At 36.7% G+C, this 21,134-nt stretch overlaps 1 pseudogene; it reads right to left on the minus strand.

Annotated features, from left to right (window-relative positions):
* Positions 1 to 20,171: 20,171 nt before the first annotated feature.
* LOC116472366 (ribulose-phosphate 3-epimerase-like) lies at positions 20,172 to 20,875 on the minus strand (annotated as a pseudogene).
* Positions 20,876 to 21,134: the final 259 nt, after the last annotated feature.

Here is a 21,134-nt window from a genome sequence, read left to right on the forward strand (position 1 = left end):
CAAGTTTAAAACTATTGATTAGTTCTGCAGGGTCCTTAGAAATCCAAGGATTTTGAATTGTCCTGACAGATGTCATTAGCATTTCACCGACATAAGCTGATTTGTTCTAGCTCAATCCCCAGTTCAACTAAAGCAGTTATTTTATCTGTTTAACGTATTTAAAGAAAGGATTGAGCAGTTTAAAATTTTCAGAACTACAGATAATCAACTCTTCTCATTTCACAGATAAAGGAAACAGAATCTAATGTAAATGTATGTTTTCTATAGCGACAGAGTTCTGAGCCCTGAATGTGGCATTTGGCAACAAGCCATGGCACCATTTATTTATTTATTTAATTCACCAACCTTTCGAGCATTCAACTCTCCCAAGCACCATGTTCAGCAAAACAGAATACGGTAGAATCTCAGTCTTAGAGTATCACACTATCTAATATAAGAAGCAGGTTAGTAAATTAAAAAAAAAAAAAAAACAGAAAAAATTACAATTAATATGATGAGAGGCATTAAGTAGATAAGTGCCAAATACCAAAGCTGCCCAGATGGTGGTGTGACCATATAGAAGCAGAGAAAACTTCACAAAGAAGGTGACATTTAGCAGATCCTCTTAATCACTTTTACTTCTTAAATAACCTTTTATCATTTTTATGTAATTACTAGCCAAGATTGCTTGGTGTGATAAAATATATTGTTCTTCAAAGTGGTAATATTCTTATCTATGTATTTTATACACTCTTTGCATGAATTTCCAGAATCTACACCACATCTGGCTCCATCAAAATATTTTTGTATCCCTTTTCATTCACTAAATGGAATGTCATTTCTTTGAACTTTGATTAATTCAGTGATCACTGAATCTACCCCTTTTACATAAGGTAATAGTTATATGAATCTGTTCTTTACAGGGAAAACTCAACACGAATATCCTTATGAAATATATTTATTCTTTGTTCATTTTGTTCATTCTTCTTCTTAAACCCCATAAGCCATAATAATCCTAAAAAGGAAAAATTGGTCAAAAGTCCTTCTGTGAATGGCATTTGTGTTTGGTTTCTCAGATTATGATTTGTATAGTAGAAGTCCCATCTTTTTAACAACATGCACACAGTCAATCCTACATAAGTCTCTTCATCATATGTTTTCAAAATATTCTCTCTACCTGAAACCTAATGGCCTTCTTAGAGATTAAGACAGGCTTAAGCAAGAAAGAGAAGTGTATTTGCCTTCTCCAAAATAAAGAAGCAGAGAATGTGTTTCTCAAGCGGGCTAAATTAAGGCTTTTGGAGCTGAAGTTTACATTGCATAGTTTTACAGATTTTGTTGGTAGAAACGAGTTTGTTGTTTAGGGTTTCATTTTGCTATTTTGTTCCACAGTAAGAAAAGTCACACCACTTGCAAAACTGAGAAACTTATTAGAATCCTGCGGTGTTTGTCTGCTTTGATTTCACACAGTGGAACCAACATGAAATAAAGGATAACACTGCAGAGGGAAATGTGAAACACTTGCAAAAAATCACAGCTGGAGATGGCACCACCTAGGCTTTAAGGAAAGCATCTTCCAACTTACCATGTTCCTTCTTCTCAAACAACAGTAATTTCAAGTTTGGTTTTGTCTAAAAACTTGCAACTAATGCTGAGGTCTTAATTGTGGATTAGAACTGTACAATACAGTTAAGACAACTGCTTTAGAAAATACCAAGGAATTTTTACATTCATTTTAATGGTTCCAGTTTACCTCAGAAGGGCTTTGAATCATCAGATGGTTTTAAAATGCCAAGTAGGACTGCTGGGCAATTGAGTTGACATGAGAAAAGGTCGAACTAAATCAATAAATGTGTGGATTTTTTAAAATTCAATTCATTGTGAAGCATCTTTGCCAATATTACTAACAGGCACACTAGGAAAACCTAGTGCAAGAATCTCACCAAAAATCAATTAGATAAATAAGCTTTGGGAAACATATATCAGAAAAGATGAATAAAATTGGATAAAATTTCTGAGACGCACTATAGAAAACTACAGATGCAAGCCAAGGAGAGAAGCCAATGTATAACCAGTAAACTAAACTGATAATTAAAGGAAAAAATATTCTTAGAATAACATATTCACTTTCTCATTAAAAAATTAAAATAAAAAACTTCTCCAGCATCAATCTGTCCAAATGACTCAAGCTAGGACACTGGCTTGTGAGAATTCCACAAATGAACATTATGAATTTCCTAATGACACTCATCTGTTCCACTGGGTTACAAAGTCTCCGAGGAGAAGAACATATGTTCATGATTGACAAATGCAAATTTTTTTTTTGGCAGAGGAAAATGGCCTTTTCTCCCACTGCCTTTGATTGGCTATTCCAACCTATGAATGTAAGATTGATACAGATTTCAAAGTGTCAACCTGATTCCTAAATAATTCTTGCTAATGTAGATCCTAATGTCTCCCAGTAAATATGCTTATTAACAAAACTTTGACAAAGCCTGTACGTTTCTCCATATTATTTTAAATAAATAACAGTAATATTTGACTAAATCTCTCTGCTAAAAATTTCCAATGTTATATAAATATCTGAAGTTTTCTTTGACCTTTAGCCCCAAACCTGGCTCCTCCCACCTTGTACTAGTGTGCAATGACTTCGCCACTCCTTTGTCTTGAGTACATACACATTAGAACACATATGTTTTGTGATGTTTGTGTCTTATAAATGTCATCATATTATACATACCCTTCAGAATTATGTTATTGTTGTTGTTCCGTTGATCAATGGGACATGGACTTCTTCCACCTTTATACAAACAGACCCGCCTCATTTTGTTTTCATCAGCTGCATAGTACTCCTTAGAAATTTAACTATGTATTTTGCTATTCTTCATTGATGAGTAGTTGGTTGTTTTTAATTATTTGCTTTTTAAAAAACCCTTCAATGATCATTTTTGTATATGCCTCACTGGGCAAACTTCAAAGTTTTTTTTAAAGTATAGACAAGAGAAATGTGTTAACCTTTTTAATTCTTGTGCTAAAATACTAAGAAATAAATAATTGCATAAAATGCCATTTTCTTTTATTCTATCAGAATAAAAAAATAAAATTAGAACTTTCTAATTTTTTTTAAAAAACTACTGCTTTCTATTTTTAGGAGCAGATTCTTAAAAGTCAGCATTTCCTGAGTTCAAATCCCAGTCCCAGTTTCAAATTGAAAACAATCTAAGTCACACCAATAGGAATGGCAAAATACATAATAAAATACCTAAGCTACTTGTGTAGCTGATGAAAAAAAAATGCAGCAAGTCTAGATGTACCAACACAGAAGAGTGTAACTTTGTGTAACTTTAAACAAATTAACATATCCTTGCCAAGCCTTAGTTTCTCCACCAAAATGTGAAAATAACAATTTTAAAATATATATAAAGCATACAGTTGTTACACAGATTAAATGACAAAATAGTTGTAAAGCACTTAGTACAACACCTGACATGCAGTAAGTGCTTAATAAATATGAACTTTCATTATAATTCTTGATGTATTCCAAGATGGCAGATAAATTTCAACAGCTCGAGGCCATTTATTCATTTGATAATCATTTACTAAGCATTGCTTATGAGAAAGGTTTTATGCTACCTGAGTTGAGGAAAACACAGATGAATGAAATAATCTCTGTCCTCAAGGATCTTAGGAAAATGTCCAAGAATATAAGTCACGTCAAGAGTAACTTTAATACCAAAAGGAATGTAGTAATATAAGAGAGTGTCATAACAGATTGCTATTATTTTATCTGCTCAACACTACTCCCTCAGAAAGCAGCATCCTCCTTCTTCGAAAGCACTCTTCCTTCTCCAATTCTAACATTGAAGAGTGGATAACCAGATATAAAAGCTACAACCTGGCCGCCCACAGTTGTCGGTCAGGAAATGTGCACGTGACTTAATCATATGATCCAAGCCAGGCCAATTAGAGGATGCTTCACACTAAGAATGGACGGAAGGGGGTGATTTTTCTTGAATGGGAAAGGCCTGACATGGAAGGCACAGATGCTATTTGCAGCCAAGTTCCCCAACGTGTGGGGGATCTGGAAGAATAAGGGAGCACAATGATGAAAGTAGTAGGAAAAAGCAAAGACACTGGATTTGGGTCCCCCAGAACCTCAACCTTTGGTGGTGACATAGGATATCATTAGTTCTATGACAGCAGGGATTTCTGTATGTTTTTGTTTACTAATATATCCCCAGGATCTAGAACAGTGCCTGGCACACAGTAGACACTGACTACGTATTTCATGAATGAATGAATTAAATCCTATAATATACCCCTTTTTTCTAAGAAAGTTCATGTTTTATTCTTTCCTTGCAATCAAATCCAGAATTATCCTTGGTAAAGTGAGAATGTTAACATTCCTACCTCAGAAGGAGACAAGATGTAAGAAAATATAACATCAGGAAACATTCCTGTGCCACTAGCATAATATCCCCAGACACCATTCCAGACCAGCTCCTACTGAAGTACTGTCCATCTCACCACAAACCCAGAGATATTTTGAATTTTTGTTATAAAACCTCTCAGGTAGCATTTAGTCTGGTTTAATAAAACACACACTTATCTGCTTGGTTTCCAAGACTGCAGACTTTGGAAACTGGAAATCATAAAGCAGTCTGTTATATGCCTGCTTCCATCTCTCTTACTTGTGTATCTTTTTTTTTCTTTCACAGATCAAGAGGTAAGATATGAATAAATGCCCAGTTAAGGACTGACAGAAATCTAAGAGGCTGGCATTGTGTTCAATGTCAATAAAATTTCACACGAGTAAGCTCAAGTTGGCAGTTGTTGGATGTAACATACAGGAATTGAATAGCTAGCAAACACCCTAGTAGATCTGAAACACGCAGCTGACTGAAATTCACATCACTATTGAAAAATTGCACAGTATAACTCTATGTTCATGGTAGGTCCTGACATCAATAAATTAAAACAAAATAAAGGATCATTTTTCTGGCTGTCAGAACTGTAACAGTTTATAAAACTAGCCTACGAAGGTTCCTTGAATGGTATTTTGTATGTTTTATTCTTTAACATTTATTGACTACCTAATATATGCTGGAAAGCTTAACAGTAGTTGTTGGGTAGAGAAGGAAAAATCAGGTACAGATCTCGGTCTACAAACTTAGATTATATCAAGTGGCTAAGACATGTTCACCAATTATCAGGTACAACTGGCCCAGGACAAAAGCAAACCCATATAGAATCTAGCCATGATGACAAGTGTCTGCTGAGAAAAAAGCCTTCATCAACATGCTCATGTTCAATATGCTTATCTACTTAAGGCTTAATTAATTCTTTATTCTCTTCCCAAGAAAAACAAGAAAATTAGAACACTTTAAATTTGAACTTCTGTCCCTACCACCCATGATGTTGCCTAGGGATTTGATTCTCTCTTGTTTTCAAACATCTCTCATAGAGTAATATTATTATTTTTATAGTAATATTTGTGTAGTATTATCAGCATGTTTCTATTGCCTTGTTCACTCTTGCTTCTTGCAACATGTACCTTCCTCTGGGTTCCATTTTCTTCTTGCTTCTTGCAACATGTACCTTCCTCTGGGTTCCATTTTCTTCTTAGTAAAGTAAAATACATCCATTAGTAGTTTTGTCTTGTTTTGTTTTCGTTTGGTTCAGGAGCACTCTGTAAGTAGTAATCTTTTCAATCTTCATACTTTGAAAATAACATTTTATCTTCTCCATGGAACAATAGTTTCACTTGTTCTAGAATTGTAGACAGACATTATTCTCCTTTATAACTCGAAAGCCATTTTATTTTCTTATGGAATATATCTTTGATAATGAGTAGTTTATTTTCAGTCTTAGTATTGGGATTTCATGGTTATCTGTCTTTGTGAGTGCTTTTAAAATTCTCTTTCTGTCTTTGGAGTTTTGCATTTTCATTATGATATGACTGGTTTTGAAATTGTTTTGTTTTTCTCTTCTTTAGGAATTGCTATCCTCCTTTGATCTCAACACTGATTTTTTCTAATTCTGAGAAGTTATCCATCATTCTGTCTTCAAATATTGCCTCTCTCATATTCTTTCTATCCTATCCTTATGGAATTATCATATTAAAGCGTCTCATTTTATCTTTCGTATCTCTCTGAGATTCTCTTTCACATTTTACATTTTACATTTTTCCACTCTCTGTGCTGCCTTCTGAGTGATTTCCAAGATATATCTTCTAATTCCATTTTTATCCCTATGTAACCTTCCAATAATTTACCACATCTATGTAACTATTAATGGAGATTATGTCAAAGTGTATATTTTCCATTTCTAAAATTTTCTATTTGTTCTTCCCTAAGTTTTCTTTTTTGGTTTTTATAATAGAAATTCTTTCTTTAGAATGTCTTTTTAAATGTTATATAAATTATGGTTATTGAGGTGTGCTTTTTGTAACTTCTCTGATTTGTTCTCATAACTGTTAACTTTTAAGTATGGAATTAGAAATTGTTTTCCAAGGAGTTTCCACATGATTTGAGCTGAGTTTCCTTATGTGGCAGTTTCATGTTTGTGTGTATTATTGTCCAAGATCCCTGTGTCCAATCACGCTATAAGTTATTTAGCTAGGAATTCCCGCACCACACAGAAAAGGGGATTTGGAGATCCACATATGTAGGTAATAGCTTCATGGTCCATTTTCCCACATGTTCTGAACACTGGCTAGCTTCCTTACTACTTCTCCCAAGCTGGTAATTGTAGACTTACCTTGTCTCCAATTCACAAATGGAGCACACTTGAGAAACTCCCAGCTTTACTCAAGTGCCCTCAGTTCTAGTTCTTTACTTTGCTGTGGACCTTATCAACTTCATTGAAATCTGGCTTTTTAAATGCATTCTTCCACCATTATTTACATTTAAAGGAAAGAAAATATTATTTTTGACAACTGGGTAAATCAGAAATTGAAAAATTAAACTAAGGGTTTTTTTCTAATACAAGAAATGTTAATGTGGAAAGCACAGTTTGACTTCACATTTTTCAAGGGGAAATTCTATTCCTAGGAGTGTTCACAGAAAATAGGAAGGTGGACTAAAATGTTGTTGATGCCGCATGAGAAGTTAGAAGACCTGGTAAACTGTGGTGCCAGAAGCTCCAAAATCTAACTTCGGGACTCTTTGGACTGTGAAGTTTACAAACTTGTCAGCTTCTCAGGGTTTTAGCTTTCTACATGTCAAGTCGAAAATGTAGGTAGGTAGATAGGTAAATTAATTAATCTGAGGCATGAGGTCACCAACATGGCAGGATAGAAAGCTCCTGACTCTCCCTCCACCTACTGATGCTCCAAATGAACATCTATCTATGGGTCAATTCCATACGAGAGAAAGTACAGAGCAGTGGATGAACTCCTACCCACTGGGCAACTGAGAAAACATATACATCAAGTGGGTAGGAAAAGCCAAGGCACAGTCAGGTATAGACCCCCACCTTGGGCACTGTGTCACAAAATCAGAAAAGGAATCCCTAACACCCAGTTTCTCCCTGTGGAGAGGAGCATCTGGACTTCACATATCAGGCTCATACCTGGAATTTCCCCATGTTTTGATTCTTAATTCACCAGCTCCAAGAGCAGAGGGGATTGGATGCATGCGTGTACCTTAGACTGTAAGAAAATTGGGTTTATACAGGCACCCAAGTACTTCCAGAGACCTCATTCCCCTGGAGCAGTGCACACAATGGGCTTAGAAAACACAGGCCTCTGTTTTCTCCCTAGAAGGGGTCTATAAAACACTCCTACAGTGGTAAATCAGGCAGAATGACTTTTAACTAACTTGCATTGGGGAGTTAAATGGACAGTCAATTAATAAGTCACCACAAGCATGGGAAGAATTTTCACTCACTACTGCAGCCCCTACCTAAGGAACTGCATGCTAAATCTCTTGGCTCTGGGAGCAGAAGGGACTGACATACACACATCTCTACAGACTGCAGGAAAAAGTAGCATTTTAAAAATGGTATGTGAACACCTACAGTGACTTTATCCCCCTGGAGCTGTACAGAGAAGGGGCCCCAAAAACCTAAGTCCCTATTTGTCCCCAGAAGAAGTTTAGGACACATATCCAGAAACCTGATTTGTAAAGCTACATCCCAATGGACTCCACCCAAAACCTAGTAACTCTGAGGACAGAAGGGACTAGGCATAGGTGGGTCTCCCTTGATCCCAGAACAAAGAGGTGACTTTAAATGGGCATCCAAACATTTCCAGGGGCTGTAGTTCCTTGAAGCAATGCAGAAATGGGGCATGAACGCGTAGCTCTCACTTTCTCCCTGGAAAGAGATTATGACACAGACTCTCAAGGACTATTTGATGGTTTAATCTCCCATGAACACATATCAAAGAGCTAACAGTGCAAACAAAAAATAGACCTTTGGTAATTCAAGCCAGAATTTGGCTCTTCATAAGACTTCCTCCCAGATCATCCCAAAAATAAGTACAAGCCTACCTATTATTTTTGAAAGGATTTTGGCTATGCACCAAGTGCTACAATTTTAATAACTCCCACCTAAGGGACTGTCATCTCAATGACCTAGATCTGTAGTTAAGGGGGCTTTCCAATCTGAGTGACACAGGATGACAGAAAACAAATAAGTGAAAACAGAATGGGCCTACACCCAGAAGTTATTCTTCAAGGATCAGAAGGTATAGCCCAAATGTGAGTTCAGGCTTTTTCCAAAAATCCTCTCCCAGCTTAGTACAGAAAGAGTGGGAAATAAACACCCATACCCAGCCCCACCATGAAGATAGAAAGAACTAGAACACATATTCAACACCCCCCTCACCTTTCCAACTATATCTAAAATGCCTTGCTTCTATCATATGAGTCTTGGGGTACTGGCAATATATACTACATCCTAAGATTCAGAGGGCCACTAAAAACAAAGATAGTGGTCTGGACAAACACAAAAATTAGAGAGGCACCTTAAAATCTCTGGCCAGGGCACAGTGGCTCACGCTTGTAATCCCAGCACTTTGGGAGGCCGAGGCAGGAGGATCACGAGGTCAGGAGATCGAGACCACGGTGAAACCCCGTCTCTACTAAAAAAAAATACAAAAATTAGCCGGGCGTGGTGGCGGGCGCCTGTAGTCCCAGCTACTTGGAGAGGCTGAGGCAGGAGAATGGCGTGAACCCGGGAGGCAGAGCTTGCAGTGAGCCGAGATCGCGCCACTGCACTCCAGCCCGGGTGACAGAGCGAGACTCCGTCTCAAAAAAAAAAAAAAAAAAAAATCTCTGGCCAGACAGATTAGTGAAAACTTTCTCCTACACAAGAACTGGTCTAACAAGACATAAAGAGGTAGATTTATTTTCTAATGTGTGGAAATCAACACAGACAATCAAGGAAAATGAAAAGAAATTCCAAGCAAAAGAACAAGATTAATGTCCAGAGGCCAACACAAATGAAGTGGAGTTTTATGAATTCACCAATGGGAAATTCAAAACAATGGTCATGAAGATGCTCCACAGAGGTCAAGACAGCAGGGTAACAGAGGTCAAGACAGCAATGTAAGGACAAGCTGAGAACTTGAACAAAGAGAAAGTATAAACAAGTACCAAATGGAAACCATAGATCTGAAGAATGTTATCACTGAACTGAAAAAACTCAATAAAGGAGTTCAACAACAGACTAGATCAGGAAGAAGGAAATATAGTGAACCTGAAGATAGCTCACTGGAAATCATCCAATCTGAGGAGCAAAAAGAAAAGAGAATGCAAAAGAGTATGGGAAACCATCAAGCATAATAACTTATGCATTATTGGCATGCCAGAAGAAGAAGAAAGATAGAAAGGGTCAGAAAATATATCAAAGAAAGAATGGCAGAACACTCTCCAATTCTGGAGAGGGAATTAGAAAGCTAGATCCAGGAAGCCCATACAACACCAAATAAGTTAAATCCAAAGACACCCACAATGTAACAAATCATAGTCAAACTGTCAAAAGTTAAAGACAAAGAAAGAATATTGAAAGAAGCAAGAGAAAAGCAAACCATCATATACAGGGATAACCCCCCCACCTACACACACACACACATACACGACTATCAGAGGACTTCTCAGTAGAAACCTTGCAAGCCAAAAGTGAGTGGGATGATATATTTTAAATCCTGAAAGAAAAAGATTGGCAATGAAGAATACTATACTCAGCAATCCTTTATTTCAAAAATTAGGGAATGATAAAGACTTTCTCAGAAAAACAAAAGCTGAGAAAGTTTATCACCACTAGACATGCATCACCAAAAAAAAAAAAAAAAATGCTACAGGAAGTTCTTCAAGCTGAAGGAAAAGCATGCTGATAAGTAACATAAAATTATATGAAAGTATAAAACTCATTGGTAAAAGTAAATACATTGTCAAATACAAAACACCCTAATACTTAAACTGCAGTGAGTAAATCAATTATCTCTCTATATAAATGTCAAAATACAAAACTATTAATAACAACTAAAGCCACAATAATTTGCTAAGGGATACATATTATAAAAAATGTGAAGTGTGGTATCAAAAACATGAAACATGAAAAGAAAGGGGGTAAATGTAGAGAATTTGTGTATGTGGTCAAAATTAAGCTGTTATAGCTTAAATTATCCTACTGTAAAATGCTTTATGTAAGCCTCTGGGTAGTTTCAAAGCAAAAGCCTATCACAGATACACGAAACATAAAAAGAAAAGAACTAAAGCATTCCACTACAGAAAGCCATCAAATCACAAAGAAAGCAAGAAGATTAAGAAGGCAGATAGGAGGCAGGACTAGCTTGTAGTTCCTGCTCGGATGGACACAGCAGTGTGTGGAAACTCACATCATGAACTTTTGCTCCAAGAACTACCACAGGAACATTCCAGGAAAGCCGAGAGAATCCATGAAGGAACTGGATCACCACTGCAGGCTCCCTGAGATGCTGAAAAACTGCGAGTCAGTTTGCTTTCTCAACGGGGAGAGGCTGGTGGTCTGGGACAAGTTCTCAACCCTCGTCACCAGTTGCCTGGAAATAGACTCAGTGCTGTTGAGAGGGGAGGGCATGGTGGGAGAAAGACCAGCCTTTAGGACTGCAGGCTGCATGGCAGCAAGATGACTCCTGTGACTGCCAGCTTTCCCCCACGTCCCTGGTGACCTGTGTGACTCAGCAGAGGCAGCCATAATCCCCTTGGGAATATAACTCCACTGGACTTGGAACCACACCCCCATCACCCATGACAGCCACAGCAAGCCCCTCCAAAGGAGAGGCTGAGCTCAGACATGCCTATCCCTCCTCCCACCTGGTGGTCTTTCTCTGCCCACCCTGAGAGCCAAAGACATGGAGCATTCTCCAAGACAGACCATATGATAGACCATAAAACAAGTCTCAATAAATTTAAGAAAATCAAAATTATATGAAGAACTTTCTAAGACCACAGTAGAATAAAATTGGAAATTAATTCCATAAGGAACCCTAAAAACCATGCAAATACATGGAAATTAAATAACTTGCCCCTAATGATCATTGGGTAAACAACAAAATCAAGATGGAAATTTAAAAATTATTTGAAATGAATGACAACAGTGACAGAACCTATCAAATCCTCTGGAATACAGCAAAAGCAGTGCTAAGAGAAAAGTTCATAGCATTAAATGCCTACATCAAAACATCTGAAAGAGCACAAATAAACAATCTAAGGTCATACCCCATGGAACTGGAGAAACAAGAACAATCCAAACCCAAGCCCAGTGAAGAAAAGAAATAACAAAGATCAGAGAAGAACTAAATGAAATTGAAAAAAAAATACAAAAGATAAATAAAACAAAAAGCTGGTTCTTTGAAAAGAGAGTTGATAGACCATTAGTAAGAATAACCAAGAAAAGAAGAGAGAAGATTCAAATAAGCTCAATTAGAAACAAAACAGAAGATACTACAACTGATACCACAGAAATACAAATGATTATTCAGGGATACTATGAACACCTTTACACACATAAAGTAGAATACCTAGAAGAGATAAATAAATTCCTGGAAATATACAACACTCCTAGATTAAACCAGGAAGATATAGAATCTCTGAACAGAAAAATAACACGCAGCAAGATTGAAATGGTAATAAAAAACTTGCCAACGAAAAAAATTCCAGGACCAGATGGATTCACAGCAGAATTCTATCAGACATTCAAAGAAGAATTGGTGCCAATCCTATTGACACTATTCCAAAAGATAGAGAAGAAGGGAATCCTCCCTAAATCATTTTATGAAGCCAGTATCACCGTAATACCAAAACCAGGGAAGGGCATAACACAGAAAGAAAACTATAGACCAATATCCCTGATGAACATAGATGCAAAAATCCTCAACAAAATATTAGCAAACTGAATCCAACAGCATATCAAAAAGATAATCCCCCATGATCAAGTGGGTTTCATACCAGAGATTCAGGGGTACTTTAACATATGTAAGTCAAAAAATGTGATACACCATACAGACAGAATTAGAAACAAAAATCACATGATCACCTCAATGGACACAAAGAAAGCATTTGACAAAATCCAGCATCCCTTTATGCTTAAAACCCTCAGCAAAATCAGCTTAGAAAGGACATACCTTAAGGTAATAAAAGCTAACTATGACAAACCCACAGCCAACATTATACCGAACAGGGGCAAGTTTAAAGAATTCCTCCTGAGAATTGGAACAAGACAAGGATGCACACTTTCACCACTTCTGTTCAACATAGTACTGGAAGTCCTAGCCAGAGCAATGAGACAAGAAAGAAATAAAGGACATCCACATTAATAAAGAGGAAGTCAAACTGTCGCTGTTTGCTTATGATCTGATCATGTACCTAGAAAACCCTAAAGATTCATATAAAACTCCTAGAACTGGTAAACAAATTCAGCAAAGTTTCAGGGTACAAAATTAATGTACACAAATCATTAGCTCTAGTATACACCAACAATGACCAAGGTGAGAATCAAATCAAGAACCCAACTCCTTTCACAATAGCAGCAAAAAAAAAAAAAATTAAGTATATACCTAACCAAGCATGTAAAACACCTCTACAAGGAAAACTACAGAACACCACGGATAGAAATAATAGATGACATAAACAAATGGAAATACATCCCATGCTCATGGATGGGTAGACTCAATATTGCAAAATTGACCATACTGCCAAAAGCAATCTACAAACTAATGCAATTTCCATCAAAATACCACTATCATTCTTCAAAAAACTAGAAAAAAAAATCCTAAAATTCATATAAAACCAAAAAAAAGAGCCTGCATAGCCAAAGCAAGACTGAGCTAAAAGAGCAAATCTGGAGGCTTCATATTACCCAACTTCAAACCATACTATAAGGCCATAGTCATCAAAACAGTGTGGTACTGGTATAAAAAATAGGCACATAGACCAATGGAACAGAATGGGGAACCCAGAAATAAAGCCAAATACTTATAGCCAACTGATCTTTGACAAAGCAAACATAACATAAAGTGGAGAAAAGACACCCTATTCAACAAATGGTGCTGGGATAACTGGCAAGGCACATGTAGAAGAATGAAACTGGATCCTCATCTCTCACCTATAGAAAAATCAACTTAAGATGGATCAAATGGATCAAAGACTTAAATCTAAGACCTGAAACCATAAAGATTCTATAAGATAACATTAGAAAAACCCTTCTAGACACTGGCTCAGGCAAAGACTTCATGATCAAGAACCCAAAAGCAAATGCAACAAAAACAAAGATAAATAGATGGACTAAATTAAACTAAAAGGCTTCTGCACAGCAAAAGAAATAATCAACAGAGTTAACAGACAACCCACAGAGTGGGAGAAAATCTTCACAATCTATACATGTGACAAAGGACTAATGACCAGAATGTACAAAGAACTCAAACAAATCAGCAAGAAAAAAACAAACAATCCCATCAAAAAGTGGGCTAAGGACATGAATAGACCATTCAGAAAAGAAGATACACAAATGGCCAATAAGTGTATGGTAAAATGCTCAACATCACTAATTATCAGGGAAATGCAAATCAAAACTACAATGCAATATCACCTCATTCCTGCAAGAATAGCCACAATCAAAAAATAATAGATGTTGGCATTGATGTGGGAAAAAGAGAACAATCTTACACTGTTGGTGGGAATGTAAACTAGTACAACCACTATGGAAAACAGTGTGGAGATTCCTTTAAGAACTAAAAGTAGATCTCCCATTTGACTCAACAATCCCACTCCTGGGTATCTACCCACAGGAGAAGAAGTCATTATATGAAAAAGATACTTGCACACCCATGTTTGTGGCAGCACAATTTGCAATTGCAAAAATATGGAACCAGCCCAAATGCCCATCAATGAGTGAGTGGATAAAGAAAGTGTGATATTTAAGTACACCATGGAATAGGACTCCGTCATAAAAAGGAATAAAATAACGGCATTCACAGCAACCTGGATTGAATTGGAGACCATTATTCTAAGCGAAGTAACTCAAGAATGAAAAATCAAACATTGTGTGTTCTCACTATGAGGACACAAAGGCATAGTAATGATACAATGGACTTTGGGGACTTGGTGGAAAGAGTGGGAGGGCACTAAGGGATAAAAGACTATACAGTGCATACAGTATGCACTGCTTGAGTGGTGGGTGCACCAAAATCGGAGAAATCACCACTAAATAACTTACTTATGTTACCAAACCCCACCTGTTCCCCAAAAACCTATTGAAATAAAAAATAAAAACCAAAAAAAAAACAAGATGGAAGGAAGAAAGATCTACAAAACAACAATAAACAATAAACAAAATGGCAGGAGTCAGTTTATACCTATCAATAATAATCTTGAATGCAAATGGATTAAAATCCCCAGTTAAAAGATATTAAGTGGCTGAATCTATTTTTTTAAAAAAGCAAGACACAACTACAGTTGTCCCTCAGTATATACGGAGGATTGTTCTGAGGACCCCCACACATAACAAAATTCATGTGATGTTCACATACTTTACACAAAATGGTGTAGTATTTGCATATAACCTATGTACATCCTCCTATATACTTTAAATTATCTCTAGATTACTTATAACAGTGAAAAAGCCTACAGAATGAAAGAATGAAATCCTGTCATTTGTGGAAACATCAATGAGCCTGGATGACATTGTGTTAAGTGAAATAAGCCAAACACAGAAAGACAAACAACACGTTCTCACTCATATGTGGGAGCTAGAAACCTTGATCCCATAAAAGTAGAAAGTGGAATAGTAGTTACCAGAGGCTTGATGGGCACAAATTTACAGTTAAATAGAAGGAAAAATTTATACTGTTCTATAGCACAGCAGGGTGACTGTAGTTAACAATAATTTATTGTATATTTCAAAATAGCTAGAAGAATTTTGAATGTTATCAACATAAAGAATTGATATATGTTTGAGGTCATGGATATGCCAGTTACCCTTACTTGATCATTACACATTGTATACACATATCAAAACATCACATGTATCCCATAAACATGTACAATTATTATCAATTAAAATTTAAAAAGGCATCTGGTTTCAGGACATTATATATAAAGAAATCCCTTTCTTTATATATAATATCAATGCCACAATCTTTTCTGTCATACTTCCTAATACAAGAATAAAAGTTTGGGGGACAATTAGACCCATAAAATAAAGCCATATAAAGTGAGGCTGCTTTTTCAGGAAACAACAGGTGCTGGAGAGGATGTGGAGAAATATGAACACTTTTACACTGTTGGTGGGACTGTAAACTAGTTCAACTATTGTGGAAGACAGTGTGGTGATTCCTCAAGGATCTAGAACTAGAAATACCATTTGACCTAGCCATCGCATTACTGGGTATATACCCAAAGGATTATAAATCAAGCTGCTCTAAAGACACATGCACAAGTATGTTTATTGTGGCACTATTAACAATAGCAAAGACTTGGAACCAGCCCAAATGCCAATCAATGATAGACTGGATTAAGAAAATGTGGCACATATACACCATGGAATACTATACGGCCATAAAAAATGATGAGTTCATGTCCTTTGTAGGGACACGGATGAAGCTGGAAACCATCATTCTGAGTAAACTATTGCAAGGACAAAAAACCAAACACCGCATGTTCTCACTCATAGGCGGGAATTCAACAATGAGAACACTTGGACACAGGAAGGGGAACATCACACACCTGGGCCTGTCGTAGGGTTGGGGGAGTGGGGAGGGATAGCATTAGGAGATATACCTAATGCAAATGACAAGTTAATGGGTGCAGCACACCAACATGGCACATGTATACATATGTAACAAAGCTGCACGTTGTGCACATGTACCCTAGAACTTAAAGTATAATAATAATAATAAAATAAGGCTGCTTTAGACCAAGTCTGCCCCTAGATTTTTTGTTCTTGAAGTGCCTCTTATTAACTGGAACCAGTCTGAGAGGAAAACAGAATTTTCTAAACTTTGAGGGCTGCAGTATTCTACGATTAGGATTTCTCAAAAGATCCTACAATAATACCATTTTGAATTTGTGGTCTTGCTCGCTCTGGTTCATTAGGGCTAAAAAAAAAGTCTAAACTAATTTCCCTAGTCAGCCTCAAAGAATCAATTTCCTACATATTTTCCTCTCTCTATGAGACCAACTCCCCCATGAGACAGGAATAGCTTTGAGATTTCAGAATATATTTCCTATTCAGAAGAAACAGCAGATAAAATGTAGGCTCATTTTTACCTAAGCAAAAACACTAATCGGCTTATAGACACCAGAGAAGCATCCACAACCCAACAGTGTGTGAGAACTCAAATGTAATAAATCGTGGGTCCTCTTTTGAAAAAGCAATTAGGAGTCATCCAATACTCATGAGTTAATCTATATGAACGGTTTAATTTGGGCAGCCTTCTATTCTGCCTTCCTTTCCTTCCTCTAATTGAGCAAACAAATGCATTAGTCAAGGCTAAGTCTTCTAGGGTGAAATGTCTTGTAGTTCTAACCATTCTGCCTCATTTCCAGGATACTAACAGGACATTTGAAGACGATTTTAAAAATAATAAGATATAGCCCTTTGGAAGAAAAGCGGATTAGAGGCTTCCAGCAAGTCTATCGCTAAACATACTCACTGAAACTTAATATATTAAAAGCATTTCTTTCCTAAGGTGTGATCATCTTAAAAAAGCTTTTCAGGGAAACACTCCTGTTTGGGGCCCACAAAAAGAACCTAGCACTGAAGCCAATTCTAGGAATTCTCTATGCACAGAGGGAAAAGTCAATCATTATCTGCTGACTGAATCATACATTCAGCAGGGATGAAGATGTAATTTGCAGTAAGTGACATGGACAATCTTTAAATATTTTGACAGTTACCCCTGTTGTCAGCTGGATTTTTCACCTGCAGATGTTGTTACTTGACAATACCATCTGCCTTAAGTATAAGTGCTTTATTATTTTCTGCCATCAGGCCAATTTTCCAGATGCTTCCTCTTCCTTAAAAGTTAGCAAGGAAAAAAAACATGAATACAGCCAGGCACAAAGAAGAATGCTACCCCAGCAGCAGCTGCTGTAGCAGTCTGACCTTCTAGAACACTGATGCTTTACTTTCTTTCCTGCCCAGTAAAGGTGGGGTAACCTGTCTGTCAAAAGCATGCCATTCTAAAACACATGGAAACAGGGAGGACCTCTGTCTTCCTGGAACTTAAGTTCTAGCGGAAGAAAGATGGACAATAAGCAGGTAAATAAATCATGTCAGATAGTAATAAGTGTTATGAAGAATAAAAGTAGTTGTAGTAAGACACAGTAACTGAGGGATGGAGGTGGGTGGCTATTTTAGATAGAAAGATCAAGAAAATTCTCTTATGGGAAGTATGACATTTGAGATGAAAGCTGAAGGATAAACAGTAGCCAAACTAGTTTTAACACTTTAGAATGTTTTTTACACTTCTTTTTAGATGTGCTTATATAATTTATTTTTTGGTAGTTTTACTGTACGTTTATTAAAAAAAAAAAAAAAACAAAAGACAAATCCAAGTTTTCCAGGCAAATAAACTCATATCTTTATCACATCTGATATTATCATCTTCTATATAAGCTTTTAATTAAATTGTTTCTACATGCTTCATATTGTTTGATTTGATTAAATGTCTCCTATTATTCATTGTGCAAACCTTTCATAAGCTAAAATAAAAACAAACATTAAGAAATAAATTTTTACCTTGTAATGTAAAAAAAAAAAAAACCAAGAAAGGGCTTTTAATGCTATTCTATGCTCAAATGTTGGCACTCTTGTTTTTCAAACCTTATTCCTCAAAAGTGACAGTAGCCTCAAGAAGTTTAATGATACTGGTCCTGGTATTTTTTTTGCCATATTATTACATAGTAATAGTATTTACAATGCTGAAGTAGCCGACACATATTGGTAGCCACTGTATAATTTTGAACACAGTTATAAAAATTTAGTTTATGGATTAACTCTGTACCCTGTCATCTTTTAGTTTGCCTGTTCTTTCTTGGAATAAAATACATATCCATTGGGGTCAAGATCCATAGTTCCAGAATATTCTCAGCCATCTAGTTCAGGGACAGGGTAAAGTTAGGCTGGAAATAAGACATTATTAACTAAAACAAGCTTCTTTTGCCTTACCTACTTCCCAAGGGCTCTGTTTGTAAAAAGAGTACAGACCAGAAATCCTGGGTCTTGCTGAATTCCTTCCACAGTGCCATCCTACTGCTGAGCTTTCGTTTCCTCATTTTTTACATGAGGAACAAAATATCTGCCCTATCATCACTTACAGGTGTGATTTATAGATTTAATGAGAATATATCAAAATACTTTATAACTCACAAAACATAAATTTATATAATGCTAGCCATTTTGAATTGAACATCCTCTAAATTCTAGAAAGAGTACTGGAAGCTTTGCATATATAGTGTTACCTCTTAATTCTCAACACAACCCCTCAGTTTTTATAATTACATTCAGTACATAAATGAGTTAAGAGAAGTGCAAAAAAAGTTAGGTAATTTGATAAAGGTCAAATAGCTAGAGGGGGCAGAGTTGGGATTCAACCCAATATTGCTTCCAAATAGAGGCTTTACTTTTTCCCTTCTACTCAGAGCTAACACAACAGCCTTATTTAATATCCTTAAGAATGGTGGGTGAGACTAAGAAAACTTGGGATGGGGAGGAATCAATGAATAACCTGTTTTGACAAAGAAAACACCCTGATAAAATCTATGCTGCATTTTAGAATCCCTGGGCTTCATATATTGTTTTATAGTTTTTATTAATCAACTATATGATGAAAAGTGAAAAATAAATGTTCAGATGCAAAAGTACGATATGCCATCCCACCCAAGCTTATATTTTAAAATTCTACTTTACTCATTTTATCAAGCATATGAATAAATCAAAAATAACATGAAATAGGAAAAACATAAAGACTTCCTTTGCTTTTGGAAAACAGCTGAGAAAAAACAGAAAATTATTTTTAGAAATACAGAAAGAAAGTTGTTTTTATAGTAGCCAATATGCCCTCATTAGTCATTGAGACACCTTTCTGTTTGTAACCTTAATACAGCCATGTATTACTATTTATAAAAATCAAGTATTCCAGTAAAAACTGAGTATTTCACCACACTCATCTTCAAATTGCATCATTAAAAATGTAGTTATACACACCAATTTCTAATATCAGAACATTCTACACCATAGATTTTAATCATTGGAATAAATAATTGCTCAGAGAAGCAGTACTGCCTCAATTACAATATGACTTGCCAGTCAATATTCCTGTTACCCAGTAAAAAGATTTCATGAGCAGAAACACTGAGCTCCTTGTGTTTTCATCAATCAAGACAACATGTCCAGGCCGGGCGCAGTGGCTCACACCTATAATCCCAGCACTTTGGGAGGCCAAGGTGGGCAGATCATTTGAGGTCAGAGTTCGAGACTAGCCTAGCTAACATGGTGAAACCCCATCTCTATTAAAAATACAAAAAATTAGCCAGGCGTGGTGACAGGCTCCTGTAATCCCAGCTACTCAGGAGGCGGAGGCAGGAGAATTGCTTGAACCCAGGAGGCGGAGGTTGCAGTGAGCCGACACCGTGCCACTGCACTCCAGCCTGGATGACAGAGTGAGACTTTATCTCAAAAAAATAAAAAAATAAAAAAAAAAGAGAACATTTCTGAGCAGCTTCCATGTAGACATTTTTAATAGGTTGACACAGATCTATAGTCTTCGTTCCTCGTAATGGCACTGCCAGACAGAGTTATGTGAGCTCCTACCTCTGCACCCTTATGGACAGTGTCAGGACCTACTCCACCATCACCTCTGTATCCAAAGATAGGAGCTGGGTCTGCAACCAGTGAACTTTTGGCATCATATCTTTCATAAATTTCTGTTCTCCAAATCCAGGTTCCATTGTCATTACCAAGGCCATATCTATTTTATTAGCACACAGTGCCAAATACTCAACTGTAGTTCCCAGTTTAATGGCAAGGCCAACATTCATCCCATTCACCCAAATGTCTTTAATCAAAGCCCTTGGGTTCTCAGTAGCCTCAAGATGAAAGGTAATGTACTGATTGGTGCCTGCTCCAGCCACTGGCTTTACCCACTGTTTACGGCCTAAACCCTCTCACCTGCATGTCAAAGAAAAGAGCCCTGACCTAGCTGCTTTTGAAGGCTTTCTGCCACAGTGTGGCCAAATGTGATGTTGGGAACAAACTGCAAAAAACTGACTGTCCTAATGAAAGGGTCCCTGTTTGTTACATCCAGGTACAGATAATCGACCACAGAGTCAATTATCTGGAGGCACCTGTCCCCTAAATTGGCCAAGCCACTGTTAAGGATAGGTGGGCCAATCTTGCAGTCTGACACCATAGTCTGGGCTTATATAATTTATAATATAATGTTTTCTTGATCTATTATAGAATTATCTTTAAATATTCATCCACAGCATAATTTTAACATTTTATTTGAAGAGAAATAAACACACTAAGAAATTAACCATCACCTGTAATCCCTCCATGTAAAAGCAATCATATAGTGAAGTTAAAGTTTCCCATTCTTCCGCCTCTTTTGTCTTTCCAATCCCTATGTCCCTGTTCCTAACTCTCATTGCTGTGCCAGAGGAATTGCT

Source organism: Hylobates moloch, unplaced genomic scaffold, assembly GCF_009828535.3.
Source record: "Hylobates moloch isolate HMO894 unplaced genomic scaffold, HMol_V3 SCAFFOLD_8, whole genome shotgun sequence".
Lineage (NCBI taxonomy): Eukaryota > Metazoa > Chordata > Mammalia > Primates > Hylobatidae > Hylobates > Hylobates moloch.